Below are 19574 nucleotides of genomic sequence, written 5' to 3'. Positions count from 1 at the left end.
AAATTCTAAATATGATTATTCAATGATGACTATACTAATGTACAATACCTAAGGTTGTACTCAAATTATAATACTGTAAGTTCGTATATCCGATACCAAACAAAACTTTGCGAATGTGAATTTCACATGGTGAGGCCAAGCCTAGGCCTGTAGGAGATACAAGTGCAGAGCCACAAATCTTGTTTGGGCAACTCGTGGCCTCATACGTGGAAGAATCTCAGGTTAGTTTGCGCTACTGAGCCATCAGTTCCGTACAAATTTAACACCATGCTGCGGGCCACATTTCTCCTCCGCCTCTGAGAGTGTCGTGTATTTGGCTCCTTTCCCTCTCCTGAACCTTGTTTTCTGGGTTCTTCTCCCCTTTTTTCTTATGCCATTTTAGGCAAAAACCCTCTCTCTCTCTCTCTCTCTCTCTCTCAGCTAATTGCTTTGCACTCACTCTCTGTTGACATGTCATTGTTTCCTTTCCACGTACACCAAAACCACCCCATTTCATGATGCAATGCAACCACAGGTTTCAACACATGAGCATGCTGACATAATTGCCAATGACTTTTGTTTATAACCTCAACTGATCAAAACAGTTCACGATTTTCGTCCCTCATCCAGAATAAATCCCTAAACCGCTTACTCGTAAGTGATTGTTAGTCATTGATTGATGTAAAACTTACTGTAATCCTCAAAAATTCATTAAGTTGATTAAAAGCGAGTTAGTAAACCCTAATCCAAATAAGCAATTCACGTGGGTTGGGTGGCAATCTGGGTGATACAGGGTTACAGCTTCCTTAAACCAAGTGCCTTGCAAAACCAGTGTATGAGAGAGAGAGAGAGAGGCTGTTCCGTTGTGGATGGCGCCAACTTACTGCTAGCTCCCTGCTCACGGAGGAAATTTTCATTGTGACCGGTACACTATGTGTTTTTATTTAAGTAGTAAAAAATTGTATTTTTTAAGTTATTAACTTTTTTTGCACACGTATTCCACAATTTGTATAGTAACACGTGATGTACTATCCCGTATTATGATCATATTGAAAAATCTTTACTGCTCACGTTAGCCTCGTTCCCATATTTTGACACTGTTCACACGCGTCATCCCACGTCACAGCTGGCCTCAGCTGACTCCATCCACACGTGCATGCCACATCTCCCACATTCATAACTGTTTATTTTTTGGAGAAAAATAGAAAAGAAACAGAAACCAAATATTACGTAATATTTGAGAAAAATGCGGTTGAGTGAATTTACAAAAACCCCTTCTTTTTTTCCACCGTGCATGTAAGTTGCATCAATGGTCTATGTCTTAATTACTATGGTTCAAATGTCAATTTATTTTCTTTTATATTGGGCTATTTGACAATTCAATACGAGCTCAAATTTTGAAATCTCACTCTCTTGATTATGTCATGTTTGAATGACCAAGATAAGATTGTAGAGTAAGAAACTAAAAGTCAACTTCTAAATTTTGTTGAAAGGAGAAGATGAACAATGCATGAAAAGAGATTTATTCATTTCAATCCACCATAAAGCATCAACTTAATGACTTACTCTCAGAGATTTGTCTCCTTCATACTACTATTGGCTTTTGTGGTATGTCTAGCGGATGAATGGTGAATCCTACCCATGACCAAAATTGGATATTTTCTCGGTTTCTAAGAAGTGTTTTAATAGGTGTCCGACTGCCTTCTTGCATGTATGATGGCTATCGCGATCTTCTCGAGTTGATGATCTCTAGTGACGCAAGAAATATTGAACCTCCATGGTTCATTTCACTTAGTTGGGATTTACGTGCACTAACTTCCTCAGAAAGTGAAACCCTCTCTTCGTGTGCAAAGATCTTTAAGCACTTGATATCATTAGAATCCAATGCAATCAATCTTTGGTTCATAATTTATCTTACTCTGGTAAGGTGTGCCCGAATCTTGTGCATTTAATGAATTGAGGAGATTAGGAACTTTCACATAGTTATCATGTGTTGCAAGGATCCGATGAAATAGGATGACAAAGATCTTTAACCATGAACATTCGCATAGTTAATAGTTATCATGTGTCGTACTTTGAATCTGCAAAGACGCTTGTACACTCCTCTCCAGTGACCAGCCATAGTTTGTCATATTTCTCTTTCCCTTGATTACCAGTCAAATTTTATTTTTCTGATAGATGGAATCTCTATTGAAAATTTGAAATTTGAATTTGAAATTTAAGAATATGTTCAAATTGCAACTGTGAAGTTTAAGGGTTTGTTGAAATATGGATCAGATATTATTTTTAGATTATTTTAACAGTATTTATAAAAATAAAGAAATCCGGACAACGGTGTTAAAGCTTTGCCTGGTTTCGATATTTGTTTTACCAAGTTTAGTAAGTAAGATCGGGCTCCAGATCTGCTGTCCCGTATTTCATGTCTCGTTTGTGTCTCATGTTTAATTTTATGACAAGTGTCTCTTACTTTACACCCACATCTACCACTGTTAAGTTAACTTTACAAAAATACTGTCACCTTTTTATAAAATTCTTTAAAAATAAAAAAATTAAAGAAAGCAACACTGGAGACCCACGCCAAGACTTTTCATCTCTCTTTCTCTCTCACCTGGGAATTCTTGTGTTGGACTGTGATTATTCAAACGACGGTTCCGATGAGGGGTGCTGTCAAGCACAAATTCTCCAAAAAAATCAAAGAACTGCATACCATTGCTATCATGATTAATCAGATTTGAAAAAAAGAAACGAAAAAATCAGAGCTTCGATCATTTCTCTCCCAATCGCAGCGTGTGGGCTCCGGCCCTCTTGGCCGAATGATCTCACCGGTCTCTTTATTCAGCAACCCATCGTCGTCATCTTCTTCTTCTTTAGCTTGATTTTCTAGTTTTTCTGCGATGAGTTCAGTTTGCTCCTTGCTGGGTTTGTCTGTACTGGGTTGGCGATTGCGAGGCGGACGAGCACAGAAGCCGAATGCTCTCTGTGTGCTGGATTTCCCATTGTTAGAAGAGAATAGACGCTCCGGATTAACCCGTTTGGTTTTTATTTATTTTTTAATTAGTTTTATTAAAACTTAACTGTGTTAGATGTGTGTTAGACGTGGGTTTAAAGTAAGAGACACGTGCCAAAAAATTAAACAAGAGACAAAAACGGGACATAAAATACGGGACAACAGACCTCAAGCCGTAAGATCAACCCATTTGGTTTTACAAATAATAGTTAGTCTCCTTAGTATTACTCAACTTAAAATAATAAATTAATGCTCGAATGATTTCAAAAATTCACGAAAACGATTTGACTTCGTTTGCTGTGCCACGTAGGCAAAACTCTCCTCCAAGGACCTAGGTCATCTCTAACCGAAGGGTCCAGAAGGTCAGAGGGCTGAAAATAGCCCGAAAACCGTCTCCAACCGAGGGCTAAGCCAGAGGGCTCTGGAATCTGCAAAGGCCCTACAGAATCGGAGAGGGTTGGAGGGCTGGATTTTTTTTTTAATGTTTTGTTATTTTTGTCGGTTATAACCGACATGATTTCTTAAGAAAAAATTCAAATGCAACGGCTACTAGCCGTTGCTTTTTTTTTTTTTTTTTTTACAGTTTTTTTATTATTTTTTATTTACAAAATTTTTCATATAACTTCTATTTTTTCCTTTCTATTTCACAAAATTTATTTCATATTTTTTTTTAAATTCCATTTTTTTCCTATAACTTCTACTTCACAAAATTTGTTTCATATTTTTTTTAAATTCCATTTTTTTCCTATAACTTCTATTTCACAAAATTTGTTTCATATTTTTTTTAAATTCCATTTTTTTCCTATAACTTCTATTTCACAAAATTTGTTTCATATTTTTTTTAAATTCTTTTTTTTTCCTATAACTTCTATTTCACAAAATTTGTCACTTAGCCGTTGGATTTGAATTTAAGTTGTAGTTTTTAAATAATAAATTATGTTTGGCCATATGACCCTTTGACCCTCGGTTGGAGATGGTTTTTTGTGAAAGGGCTAAAACGAGCTCTCTGGTCCTCAGTTGGAGACGGAGGCAAATATGACCATGTACTGTTCATTAAAATATTAATATCTTGGAGAATCTTGGATGGCCAGAGGGCTAAAACGAGCCCTCTGGCCAGCCATCGGTTGGAGATGGCCTTGGTGGAATTTGATGGGGCTTTTGCCTAGTTGAAATGGCTTGGGCAAAACTAAAATAGTAAAATAAACATAAGGTTTAAGGGGTTATGTTTGGGACCCAAAAGTTTGGCCATTATCTTATGAAGTATTTTAGTGTTTTCAGTATCTTTTAAGGGCATTGGAAACTGAAAGATCCGCCTATTGTTGTTCAGAAATGGTAATGAGACTCTCCCAAGAAATGGGATTTTTTGCGTGCTCTTCGTCACTTTATGTTTTTGCATAGTTCTCGTACTAATATTATAAAACTTTGTACCAAAAACATGAGGGGAAAATCAATGGAGAGTTCCACTTTAAGAGAGTCTGCTTAGCATTTCTCATTGTTGTCGGTAGTACAATTCATCAACTTATTTAACCTTTTTTTTAATTATTAGAATGACATATTCACACTAGTACTTTCTATAGTGGTTTAGGTGAGTGATATTTATTCATAAGAATCAGACATCCTGAGTTTAATTTCTATAACACTATTGCTACATTAGTGTGAGTGTACCACACTCATGAGTTTGATATATTGAACTCATGAGTTTAATATATTAAACTCATGAGTTCAATAAATTGGTATCACACTCAAATTTTCCGGGCCATTATAGAAGTGTGTAAATCCTATTCGAGTTCAATATACTTATATCACATTCACTTTTTTCGGCCTACTGTGAGATTAGAGATTTCTCATAAGTAACACAATGAATTAGTTATAATAATTTAATATCAAACTCGTCATATACAAAATTTAAACTTATGACATCTCACTTATTACAAATAAAGAATACTAAAATACTAATTAGACTTCTTGAACTTATTATCCATCTTTGATTATTAGGAAAACTAGTTTAGAACTGTAACTAATCATTATCAAGATTCCTGTAAGGGCAACGAAAGAGACTAGTATTAGCATATTCAAAATACGTTGAGTTCGACTCAGTCTATTGCACATGGGATGAATCATGAAAAATGGAATGCAGGCGGCCGCAAGAAAAGCCCAGCACGTCTCAAATATGGACTATCCAAAGAACCTCTATGTTCTACCACTTGGGCCCTTTGGATTTGCACACGTACCCATCTCCTTGCTTTGATTCTCTGCTTCCTCCAATACATACGTGGTCTGCTCTAATTGGCTTCATGCTTGAGAAACGAAGATTTTGACGTAGATTGCACCGTAGATGTCAATGCACTCGTGGCCGGCAACAACCGTGACTGTCTCTGCATGGTTTTACAGGTCCCACTCTTTCTTTCGGTGTAATCATCGTCAAAGAACATCTTTTATAACTCTCATACATTTTATCATAACATTTAATATTTAAAATAAGAATAACAGTGTGATCGTGACATAAAAGTTTTATGTATTTAATAGAGTGCCGGTATACGATGACACGCTGCAGTGGATCACATCATTTTTTTTTTGGGTCAAAAGTGGATCACATCATATTGGGATGTGCGTTTTAAGACATCAATTTCATGCAGTCTTGTAATCTTGATTTTAGGATATGGCGATTCATAAACCACTATTGACATGTGTCAACCTAGGAGATTGGTTGGGACCTAATATCTTTTAGATGGAATATTCAGTGTAATGGACGGTCATGATCGGTCATAATCATTGAATTATAGTTTATTAGCCTCAAAGTTCAAAGTTCAAAAGATCAAAATGATGTGCTTCGTATTGACCTACCACGTTATATTATCTTCAAGATTCGAGAGTATGAAAGGAGATTTTAATTTTTTTTAACAATCCGTCGTCATGTGTACGTGGGAGATTGACACTTATTGGTTGGTATGCCCCATAAGATAATCTATAACATGTAAGTATTCATAGTTTTTGTAAATTCACTTAATCATACGTGTATTTGTGTGATAAATCGTAGTTTTATTTGAATTCAAGAATTAGTTATGCAAAATAGAAAGTTATATAAAGTTCGTAATCGATTGCACGCATGCGAGCAGCTAACGTAATCGTTATTTTTTTTAAGATTAATACATACATGGTTGGTATGTGCCCTGCAAGATATTCTATAAGATGTAATTATCCTTAGTTTTTGTAAATTCACTTAATCGCATGTGTATGTTTGTATGACAAATCGTTGTTTTATTTAGTGATTCCAATCGTCAAACAACAAACTTGATATTAAATCTAGTTCCTCGAATAAAAAACACTCGTTGCCAAGATGTAAATGATCAAAACGGTGAACAACTCCGTTAACTTAAACAACAAATAAAACAAGAAGAAACTCCAATCATGGATAGCCTTCAATTTTCACACGTCAAACAATAAATTTGATATTAAATCAAGTAGTTCCTCTAATAAAAAAAATAAAATAGAAAACTAACCAAAACCCCTAAAAGACTTTCCTTTTAATCATCAGCACAAAACAATACAATAATACCCAAAATGGGCATGGAAAAGAAGACAAGTAAAAAAGCATTTCAGGGATATCACATGCAAAAACAAAAATTGGGCTCCAAGAGACAACCATGATGTAAGCTCACATGCATTTATCAAGGAGATGTCCATACCATACATTTATAAAGATTTTAATTTTTTCAGAGTATTCTCACTCAGTCGATATAAAAGGAGTTTCATTCATTGTAAAAACACACCACACCTCAACATCTCAACACCTGAACACCTGAACACCCTACTCTCACCATATACTCATACCATCTTCATCCATAGCCCTTATAGCATCCTTGTAAACACTTTCTTGTAAACAATTATCTTTGTAAACATTTTATATATCAATAAAAGGTCAAGTGTACAGATTCAAGCAATCTCCAAGTCTTAAGTAAGTTTCATTTTCTTTCTTTAATGTGCTTGTTTAATTAGACTTTTAGTCCAAAATAGGGAAACACTATTGCAGTTATATTATTAACCTGCTAAACTGATGATCATACTTTGTTTGAGCACTCTGTTATAGTTGAATGCTTGTCATACAAATAACTGGACATTGAACAGGGTACCTCTGAGTTCTTCGTACCTCTGAGTTCAGCCATTAAGGCCTTATACTTGCATTGTGAGTGGCTGTCATGCTGAAACATGTCTAGTTCCATGTGCAAGGTTTTATGTCTAGTTGTTATAATGTCCATCCGACTATTTAATCGGGCCTGATTTGCGAATCTGGTATCAGAGCCAAGTTTAACATTTTAATAGTATAATTATAATAATAGAGTACCTTGAGGACGGAAGTCATTGATACAACTGATATCACACTCGTTTATTTTGTATGAACAACAAATATTATTGTCCTTGTCAACCATAACCACCAGGTATTTATTGTCCCAGACACCCAACTATAACTAGCATAAAGAGAAGATTGGCATACATATCCAAAAGAATTAGCAGGACTTTGAATAAGTAGAAGTTTTATTTTGGTTATCTTGAACATCCTTCATTTATTAGTAAATATAATAATACAGAATTGCAACATAAAGTTTTAGAAGCAAAAAGGAGCAACAGATCAAACTTTAGAGACCCTGAGAAAGAACCAATAAGTTTTGAAAGAAATAGTAGTAATATTCCCATTAAGTTTAACAGATTTTTCAACACAAGTAGCTAGTGGTAATATTCCCATTAGGCAAAATAATTTAATTGTTCAATTAGTTTTAAGTTTGGTTGAGAAATTAGATCAAGTTGAAGAACAAATAGCAGAAATAAACCAAGTTTTACATAACGCATCTTCATCACTTCCACCATTTTTGTTAGAAAAATTAGAAAATTTAAGTTTAAGTACAAATAATCATTTAAGTTTAAGTACAAATAATCATATTAGAAGACATAAGATAAATCCTTTTGATAACAAAAAATGGAACTCTTTAAGAGAAAATGAAAAGTAGTTAGAGCTAAAGATTTATACCCAAATGAAGAAGAAACACAATAATTTATTAGAAGAGGTTTTGAGAGAACACAGAAAAATAAATATAATTTGTATCAATTAGGTTTATTTGAGAATAGAAGCAGAATTGTAAGTAACATTAGTTAACATGAAGTTAGCTATATTGATAAAGAAGTTACACTTAATTTAATTAGTAAAGAAGCAGTTACTCATTTGAGAAAATCATATTTCAATCAGATTCACATAGGAACAATATTAATTGGAATAATAGGACTAACCAGAGCACAAGTATACAAAAACTTTAGTATACATATATGATGATAGATAGGATAATCACCAGCAAGCAGTAATAACAACAACAACAATAACAATAACAACTAAAGTAGACTTAAGTTCGAATTTAGCAGTCATAGGTTGTATTCTTAATTATGTTATGACAATAAATGAATTTAGTAAATATATTAAAGTGAGCATAAGAACAAAAAATTATAATATGAAAGGAAAGTATAAAAATTTGTGTATTAGCTTAATGTATATTGGTAAAGTATTTGATAAATATAATCATAAGTTTAATTTAGAATTTCAAAATTTTGTTCAAACATTAAGTAGTAAACATGTAAATATGATAGAAGCAAAACCCGTAGATAATAACTTTTTAGAAGGAACTCAATGGATATTACCTAATTTACAAGTAACAAGAAATAAACAACTAGATAAAGTACAAATATATGAAACTAGTACATGTAATGCAACAATTATGTTTAGTAATTACAAGAAACTAGAAAATATAGATGAGGATGAGAGTGAGATCGAAAATGAGAGTATTCATATGACTTTTGATAATTTAGATATTAATTTAGTTGAGCAAAATTTTGATCATATTCTAGATAAGCTTATAGAAGATATTGATCATTTAGATGAAGAGTACTTAGAAAAATATAAGACATATGATTTAGGACTACATAGAATTTCAGATGAAGAGATTAAAAAATTAATTTTAGAAATAGGAGTAGAACATATTTTGGGATCAAAAGAATATAATAATTTATTAGAATTGAAAGAAGAACGTAATCTAGCAGAAGAAAGTAGTACATCAGGAGTAGAAAATCCAGGACACTCAAGTAGAACTGATCAACAATTTTTGAGACCAACAAATAAACAATATAATGAAAAAGCGAGAGTAGATTACATAGACGAAAGTATGATAAAACCACCTAGAAGAAATATGATTTCATATTTGAGAGGGTTAGAACAAATTAATATAGCTGGTAATATATTAAACTTAGATAATGTAGATCCACAAGATTGGGAGAAAACAATTGAGTGATGGGAAAAATGTTGCGTACATGCGGCATTAATGTTAGATTTTAGTAATCCAAAAAATATGTTAGATTACTTTGAGCATACTTTAGATGGATTAGTTTTTGATTATTTTCAGTCATGGAAAGTTCAAAATTTAGAACAGCATCAGGCAACTAAAATGCATTTTAATATTGATGATTTTGTTACTTTGATTAAACAAGAATTTTTAGATCATAATAGGTTAGATGACCTAAGTGAACAAGAACAAATAAGGGCAATTAGAAACTTAGAACAATTACAAATATATGATTTACAATATATAGCTAAGTATACAACTGATTTATTTAAATATTTAGGAAGAACATGTAGAATTAGTAATATTAATTTATTAGATACTTATATGACAAAAATAAAAGGACCAATAAGAGCAAAGATTTGGAATGAATGGCAAAAGCATCCAAAGAAAAATGATATTGCAATAGGACCAATAATTCAACACGTATATGGCATACTTAGACAGAAGTGTAGCCAAATAAAAGCTAAAAGGCAGATTAGGAAACAATTTTACATGAGCTGTAAAAATATAGATTTACCACAACAGTATGGTTATCATAAGAAAAATAAGCATAAGAAAATATACAAAAAGAAATATAAATCATATAAACCATACAAACAACATAAGAATTTCAGCATAAAACCTTCAAGAACATATAAGAAAAGAAAATATATTCCAAAACAATTTAGGAAAAGAAGTGGCAGACCTTGGATTAGAAAATATAAAGCACCAAAAGATAAGAGTAGTTGTAAATTTTATTCATGTGGAGAAGTTGGACATATTAGACCTAAATGTCCAAAATTAGGAAAACAGTCGAGAGATAAAAAACATTTGATAGAGTTGTTTAAGTTAGAAGAGGATGAGAATATACAGTCAATATATAATTTAGATGATTTAAGTGATAATGAGAGTATTTGTAGTATAGAGAGTATTAACATGATAGATTCAGACTCGGAAGATTCAAGTAGCACAAATATTGATTTAGAAGAGTATATGTGTGCATTCATAGAAGAACAACATGAAGAAGAATATAAATACATTAATTTAGGTTGGCCAGAAAAATGTTATAAGTGTAATAAATTAGTTGCAAATAAATACTATAATATATATTCAATATTGTGCGAAAAGTGTTATAATAATAAGTTATTAGAAATTAATTTAGCAGAATCACAAGAAAATACTGAAATATTAGGAAATATTGTTTATAGTATAGAAAAGCCAAAAAATAGTTATTTAATTACCATAAATTGTGAAATAGAATTAGAAAAGAGCATAAGATACAAACAACAACTATGATAGATACAGAGAGTACAAAGAGTGTCATAAGAGAAGAGTTAGTATCAGAAAAATATAGACAAAAATTAGCAAAACCAGTGAGAATAACATAGTTTGATAAGATACCAGTTTACTTAACACATTGTATTAATAATGAGTCTATTAAAGTAGAAAAACAACAATTTAATTTACCACTAACATTTGTTTCACCAGTAGGATCATATCCATTTATTTTAGGATTAAACTTTTTGAAAAATTTGCAAGGTTTTTTGTTTATGAATCCTAACATAACATTTTTCAAAAGAGGCATTACAATAATTGATCAAAGTAATACTGTAGAAGCATAAAAAAGTATAAATATAGAAGAGTATAGTGGTCAAGATAATTATTATTTAGAAAACTCAAAAGAAAATGATGGGCATAATAATATAGAAGAGTTTGATGAAGAAATATTTGAACATGAATATCCGATTTTAGAAGAAGAAAACCATATAGAAATATTACAGTTAGATAGACTAAAGAGTTTAGAAGAATTGTTACAATTAGCAGAACAAACTAGAATTATAGGAGAAGACCCACAATTACATTGGAATAAAAATAAAATACTAGCAAAATTAGATATAATTAATCCAGATTTAACCATAAAGACAACTGATATGCTTTGTAGTTTAATAGATAAACAAGAGTTTGAGCAGCAAATAAAAGAGTTGTTAAATTTAAAAGTAATTAGACCCTCTAAGTCTAGACATAGATCATCAACATTTATTGTGACAAAACATTCAGAACTAAAGAGAGATAAGGCTAGAATAGTTTATAATTACAAGAGATTAAATGATAATACATATGAAGATAGTTATAAGTTACCAAATAAGGATGAACTTATAAACAAAATTCAAGAAAGTAAATATTTTAGGAAATTTGATTGTAAATCAGGATTTTGGCAAATACGATTAGCAGAAAAATCAATTAAGTGGACAATTTTTACATGCCCAGAAGGACATTTTGAGTGGCTTGTTATGCCATTTGGACTTAAAAATGCTCCATTGATCTTTCAAAGAAAGATGGACCAAATTTTCAAGAAATATGATAAATTTTGTAGTGTTTATGTAGACGATATTTTAGTAAATAGTAAAAAAAAGAAATGAACATAGAAAACATTTAGAGATAGTTTTACAAGAATTTATCAATAATGAAATTGTGATTAGCAAAAATAAAATAGCATTAGAAAAGCAAGATATAGAATTTTAGGAATGTATATTAAGTCAGGTACAATACAATTACAAGATCATATGGCTAAAAAGGTCTTAGAATTTCTAGATAAGTTAGAAGACAAAAAACAGTTCGAAGCATTTTTAGGATTATTAAATTATGCAAGAAATTTTATCCCTGATTTAGGAAGAAAAATAGCAGTATTACATAATAAAACTAGCAAAACATGACAAAAATATTTTAATAGTGAAGATATTAAATTAGTTCAAAATATAAAGGAATAAATTACTAAACTTAAGCCAATAACATTACCATTAGATGATAGTTATAAAATAGTTGAAACAGATGCTTCATCATTAGGATGGGCAGATATACTATACCAGAAAAACATAAAGAGTCATCAAAGTTTGACGAACAAGTTTGTAGATATTCATCAGGAAAATTTAGTGATGTACAATCAAGATTACCATCAACGAATTTAGAAATTTTAGGAATAATTAACTCACTTGAGGTATTTTCTTTATTTTTATATAATGAAGTATTTACTATTAGAACAGATTGTCAAAATCTAGTTTCTCATAATAACAAAATATATGCTAATAAACAGGCAGCCCGAAGATTGGTTAATTTTGTTGATTTAATTACAGGAAATGGTTTTAAACCAATTTTTTGAACATATAAAAGGTAATGACAATACATTAGCCGATATCTTATCAAGATTACTTTGTTGAACAGGAATGGAATATCGTGGACCATCATCCTCAAATGGCACAAGACCACAAGGCAGAAGAGCACCTTTCAATAGCATAATAATGCACCGTGAACCTCCACCATTCAATGGATTCCAAAATAGCATAAATAGATCAGCATCACCACCAATACTAACTTTCAACGTTAATGGCAATATTGTTGAAGAAATCAGAAATCCAACTCTGATCTATAGGTCAAGAGTACCAGGGCTTTCTGATAGACAACATGTTCTCCTAGATAATTTTTGGAATATCCAAATCAAACAGCCAGCATGAGGTTAGGTCATGAAAAATTAATTAGAGCCTTATAACAAGAGTTTGATAGTTTTAATTTTAGTATCCAACAAAGCCAGCATCATATTCATTCTCTTGAGCACAACCTTCAAGTCATTTCTAGGGACCATGAGTTATTACTTAGTAAGTTTACCAAAATGAACCAAGAACTCCAATCTCTTAGAATGCAGCAGAATGCAAGTGACACCCTAAAAAGAGAATTAAAAATAGGTTTGAAAACTGATCAGTATAAGAATAAAGAAAAATAGGTTATTGAACCCATAGAACAAGAGGCTAATGAGCCCATAGAAGAGATTAAGATTGAGCTCTTAAAAGAAGACATTGAAATGGAGCAGCATCAAAATTATGAGCAGCAGCAGCATTTGAGTGACAAAGAAAAACAATAAAGATATGAAAGCTTTCTTAGGAATATATCTTTAGACTTAATAATAGATGATATCCTATTAGAAGAAATTTCAAAAGCAAAATTAAGAATAATGCCATCAGATATGCAAATTGAGATCTTGAGCAAAACATCATAGTCCATGAAAGAGTTACAATTACAATGTGCTTTGTATCAGTCCATCTTTAATCCAAAACAGGGATGTATATTATTACAAAGATGTATCTACCATGTCTTTGTGATAGTATAGAAAGTTGTATTTGTAAACCGGAGGTTAGCATAGCTGTGGCTAGGATTAAAATGAAAGATTATAGACCATGTCATTTTAGTTATGAGCATCAGGAAAAACATAATGTGGTATAAGTTACCCCAGCCTTACTATTAGAGTTTGGCTATCTTGATAAAATATTTATCAATCATGTCTCCCAATTAGAATTATTTCCTAAAAAACTTATAAAAGTAGCAGAAGATTATCTAGAAAAATGGAAAGAAATTTGCATAAGTTTTATTAGTAATCCTCCAGATTGGTATGTACATATGCATAAGGAGAAAGCTAGGTATATAGCCATGATTAATGAAGAGTCCTTTAGACTATCACTTATCTCCTCACATAGGTGGACTCCTTCATACAAAAACATTCTAAAATTTCGAGGGATCCATATGCTAGCCTTAGATGAGTTTGAAGATTTTAGGTATGATATGGTATTAGTAGCAGAAGAAGAAGAAATGTATATTTACAGTAAGACAAGAATTAGTCATCAGCTATATTGGAAGCCTCAAAATTTCAAAGAAGAAACAACATAAATGTACTACAAGGTGAAAGAAGATAGAGAAAGAGATGCAGAGCTAGTAGAATGCGATGAACAGTACTGGAACAATTTAACAGAAGAAGAGCTACATAACATCGATAACATGATGGAAGCATGAAGAGCTAGCAGCAAATTGGCATAAGTTGAATAACATCATGTAAAGCAATGTATTTCCAAACAGAAATGTCAACATCATTGTGGACCCGCTTCAATAATAAAATAATGGCATAAGAGTAAATAAAGAAAAGAACTTGATCAATTATGGACTTTTCAGACAAAAATGTCATTTTGATTAAGAATGCATAGTGCTAGGCCCTTTTTGTTAAAACTCCAAAAAAAAAAAAACTCGTTGCCTAGATATAAACGAGCAAAAGCGTGAACAACAACTCTAATAGGATAATATCTACTAAAGAAAATATTTCAAGATATCCCTAGATACACTAGGATTTACACAATCACATTCATATTCTTAATATGACTGCAATACTCCCCCTTGAGTGTGTAAATACTCAAACAAAATTTTGTATCAGATCTTTATCAGTTGAGGTAGAAGTCGTCAGCACAACGGGCGAATGCGAGTCTCAAATTTAAAGAAAGTATGCATTGGTAGTAAAACTCACAAAACATCACTATGGTAAAACCTAAGGCAGGTAAAAACCCATAGACTAAGGAGAAAAGTGAGAGGTATGCATAATATCCAAAACAAACGTCATACAGGACGAAAGTAGTGAACTCAACGGAGTATGATCATCCTAGAATGGGTGCCTCATCAAAACCTTGTTAGGTAGCAAAAACCAGTGGGAAAAATGCTCCTAATTGTAGGATAAAGAGTACACTAAGATAAAGTGAGTATGCTTTTGGATACTCCTCCTGAGTTAGACATAACTTTCAAATAAGAGAACTCCAAACAATTCAACTCAGATAATTTACGCATACCGATTCCTTGGACGAGCTTATGAAAAGTAGACTTGGGTAATGACTTGGTGAAGAGATCAGTCAGGTTGTCCTAGAACGGATTTGCTTGACTTTAACGTTCTGATGATGTTGTTGTTGGTGAGAGTAAAAGAACTTTGGTGCTCTGTACTTGGTGTTGTCTCCCTTGATGTATCCCTTATTTAACTGCTCGATACATGCTGCATTGTCTTCAAAGATCATCATAGGAAGGTCAATGACAGAAGTAAGACCACTAGTGCTTCGAATATGTTCCATGATTGTTCTCAACCAAAAGCACTCACATGAGGCTTCATGCAAGGTGAGCATCTCAGCATGGTTTGAAGAAGTCGAAACTAGTGTTTGCTTGGTAAACCTCCAAGATATAACGGTGTATCCAACGGTAAAGACATAACCCGTTTGAGAATGTGCCCTATATGGGTCAGACAGATATCCAGCATCTGCGTAACCAACAAGGCAGATATCAACCTGAGGACCGAGGGGGACGACGGTTCCTCTCTTTCTTTCAATGTAATCATCCTCAAAAAGCATTTTTTTGACTCGCATACGTGTTATCATAGTATTCAACATTTAATATAAAAATAATAGTGTAATTGTGTCATAAAAATCTTTTGTATTTAATAGGATGTCTGTATATTATGACATGCTGCAGCGGATCACATCATATTAGGATGTGCATTTTGAGAGATCCATTTCATGCGGTCTTTTAATCTTGTTTTTAGTAAGGGTGGGCACTTATAACCGAAAACTGAAACTGAAACACGAACCAAATCGAACCGCATCGAACGGTTTGGTTTTGTGGTTTTGGAACGGTTTTGGTTTTGAAACCGAACCGCAACATAGAAAATGGTTTGGTTTCGGTTTTGGCTTTTGAAAACCGCCCCGAAACCGAACCGCACCGTAAATATTAATAAACATTTAATTAAATGTCCATATTAAATTTCATATTTTAATTGGTTGTTTGTTAGAATCCATGCACTTAGTATGGACACAACCACACTAGAATATCATCATTCATCACTTTCTTTTGTTCATTAACTTGAAGGACGTTTGTTATTTTATACCATCACACACACACAAACATATATGTACAAGGGTGGACTAATCTTGTTATCAAGAGTCGAACAATGATCTAATGAAGCCCCAGTTTGGGGTTGAGGTGATTTTAAAAAAAGCTCCTATGAAAAAAAGCTGGGAGTGTTTTTGGTGTTTGGTAAACTTAAAAAAAAGGGCTTATTTTGGAAGCTGCTGTGAGAATAAGCTGAAATCAAAGGAAAAAGCTGAAGCTGCAATTTGTAGCTTTGGAAAACTGGCTTTTTTTCAAAGCACATAGAACTACAGTGCTCCTTTAATGAAAAGATCCACTATCAGACTGCTTTTTTTTCCAAAAGCACTTTTACAAAAAAGTTTACCAAACACTCTGCTGATTTATTTCACAGCCGCTTATTCTCACAGCACAGCCGCTTATTCTCACAGCAGCTTTTTTTCAAAGCACAGCAATACCAAACCAGCCCGAAGTCTACTCATTTGAAGCATGATATCACATATTCTATTATGAAAGTTTCGCTCATGTTTAATGAATTCAAAGTTATTCAACTTGTTTTATGTTATACCTTGTACGGGACACCATTTTGTTGCACAAACATATTTTAACATCACAACTGCATGCAACATGCTAATTGTTTACATAACAAATGTCTTTTTCCTATTGCTACTGGGAAATGCTTATTAATATGTTAAATTGCAAATTGTACATTTTTTCTTAAAAATCAAACCGAAACCGTTTGAAACCGCACCGAACTGAACCAAACGGTTTGGTTTCATTTCAGTTTTGGTTTCAAAACCGCACCGAACCGAACCGCGAAAAAATTTGGTTTTGGTTTTGGTTTCACTCAAAACTGTACCAAATCAAACCGTGCCCACCCCTAGTTTTTAGGATATGGCGATTCATAAAACTCTATTGACATGTGTCAACCTAGGAGATTGGATGGGACCATAATATCTTTTAGATGGAATGTTCAGTAATGGACGGTCATGCTTGGTCATAATCATTGAATTATAGTTTATTAGCCTCAAAGTTCAAAGTTCAAAGTTCAAAGTTCAAAAGATCAAAATGATGTGCTTCTTATTGACCTACCACATTATATTATCGTCAAGATTCGAGAGTATGAAAGGAGATGTTAATTTTTTTAACAATCCGTCGTCATGTATATGTGGGAGATCGACACTTATTGGTTGGTATATTCCCTATAAGATATTTTATAACATGTATTAATAGTTTTTGTAAATTCACTTAATCATACGTGTATTTGTGTGACAAATCGTTGTTTTATTTGAATTCAAGAATTAGTTATGCAAAATAAAAAAGTTATATAAAGTTTGTAATCGATTGCATGCATGCGAGCAACTGACGTAATCATTATAATTTTTTAAAGATTAATACAAAGATGGTTGACCTATGCCCAGGGCCCTCTTTGAGATTTCAAAGGCTTTGTGCGAACCCTTCTTATAAGACAATAGGAGCATCATCATGATTATCTTTCTCATCAAGGTCGTCATCAATTTCATCATTGCCCAAATCATCAGCTAATTTCTCATTGTCATCCTGTTGTTCCGTAATTCAATCATCCACTGAACTTTGTGGTTCGTTTTCTTTCAGAATGAACCTATCAATAGCTCATTTTTTAGACTGAGTCAATTGTTCAACTTTTCTTTTTCTTTGACGCTTCAAGAAGCCAAATGAATATTTTCTATTAGGTGCCATCTTTTATATCTCAAACAAGATTAGTAAAAAATTATTTTATATATTATTATATTCAGTAAAAAATTATTTTTGGGGGGATCAGATTTATATATGTATTTTTTTATTTCATTAATTTTTTATATATTATTTTCATATAATATTATTTTATATATTATTATATTCAATATTTTTAGGGTCCCCCAAAATTTTGGAGCCCTGTGCAATGGAACTGGTCACACCCCTTAAAAGCCGGCTTTGCCTATGCCCTACAAAATATTTTATAACATGTAATTATTCGTAGTTTTTGTAAATTCACTTTATCATACATGTATGTTTGTGTGACAAATCGTAGTTTTATTTGGACTCAAGAATTAGTTATGCAAAATAAAAGTATAAGTTCGTAATCGATTGTACGCATGCGAGTAGCTGCCACCATACTAAATACGGATGGATAGCCTTTAACTTAAATGACAAATATAACAAGAAGAAACTCCAGTGATCGTTTATTTATTTATTTTAAGCATGATTTTGATGCTTCGGTCACAAATATTATTTCTCTTTACATAGTTTACATACTCTCTTTTCATTTTGGCTTTGGAAATAATGTAATATATCAATCGAATTTGACTTTGTTTGCGGGGAGTTATATTTTCTCGTGGGCTTAGTCATTGGCATGTCGGATAGATAGGGATTGAAAGTCATTGCTGTTGATGCTGTCTGGTTTTTCTTTCATATTCAATGAATGAAGAATGACTTAATGCATTTATTGTTAAATTTCATGCACATTTTCCCTTGTGTATTTCTGATTCCTGCACGTGTAAGCAATGGCTGTATAACATGTATAACATACGAATTATTTGATATGATATTCCTTGAGCATATTTGAGTCGTAAATATCTTGTGACGCAATCTAATTAAATTTAGAAAAATATTGGTGGTGTACAGTTGATTTTTTTTTCTTTAAATTGTTAAAAAAAAACAAGGGACACTTTGGATGCGGTCCCTAACTATCAATATCATTTGATATTAATGTAATAATGTAAGTTACTATATTTTTTTAATTAAAAATTAAAAATTGAAATTTGTAATTGTTTATATTAATGAGATTTTAAATAAAACCCATAATTATGGGATTAAAAATAATAAAATATAAATTATTCTCTCTATTATATTGTGTGTGTGTGTGTATACATATATGTATGGGTACATTAACCAAAATTAACAAAAAAAGTTATTGTACCAAAACATGGATACATTCTCAAATCAACGAAAAAGAATGTACCCATATAAGTTTAAACATGGATTAAAAAATTTGAATGGATTTTATATTAAAAAATGGTACATTTTACATATAACAAATTGATATATTTGAGAATGGGTACATTTAATATTAAAAAAATTGAAAAATTATATGAATGGGTACATTTAAGATTAAAAAATTGAGAATCTTTTTATATATAAAAAAAAACTAATAGGTACAAACTTAATTTAATTTAATTTTTTATTATTTTAGAAATGTTTGAATTGAAAATTAATTAGAAGTTTAATAAAGGTGTGAGTATTAAGTTCTAAATTAATTACTAATTTTTATATTAAAAAAATTATATAATAAACATGTAAATTCATTATCACATTAATGCTAGGGACTTGAATCAAAATTTGAGAACTAATAAGGTGTTAGTCAATGAACAGTAAAAACTAGGGACCGGATACTAATTTTTCCAAAAAACAATTATCAACCATACTATTATGTGATTTACAAAATATAATCCTTGTAAGCGGTCTCTCTATTATCATCCTTAAATTTATATAGGAAG

This window comes from Malus sylvestris, chromosome 3, assembly GCF_916048215.2.
Source record: "Malus sylvestris chromosome 3, drMalSylv7.2, whole genome shotgun sequence".
In the NCBI taxonomy this organism is placed as follows: domain Eukaryota; kingdom Viridiplantae; phylum Streptophyta; class Magnoliopsida; order Rosales; family Rosaceae; genus Malus; species Malus sylvestris.
This window is presented reverse-complemented; position numbering follows the sequence as displayed.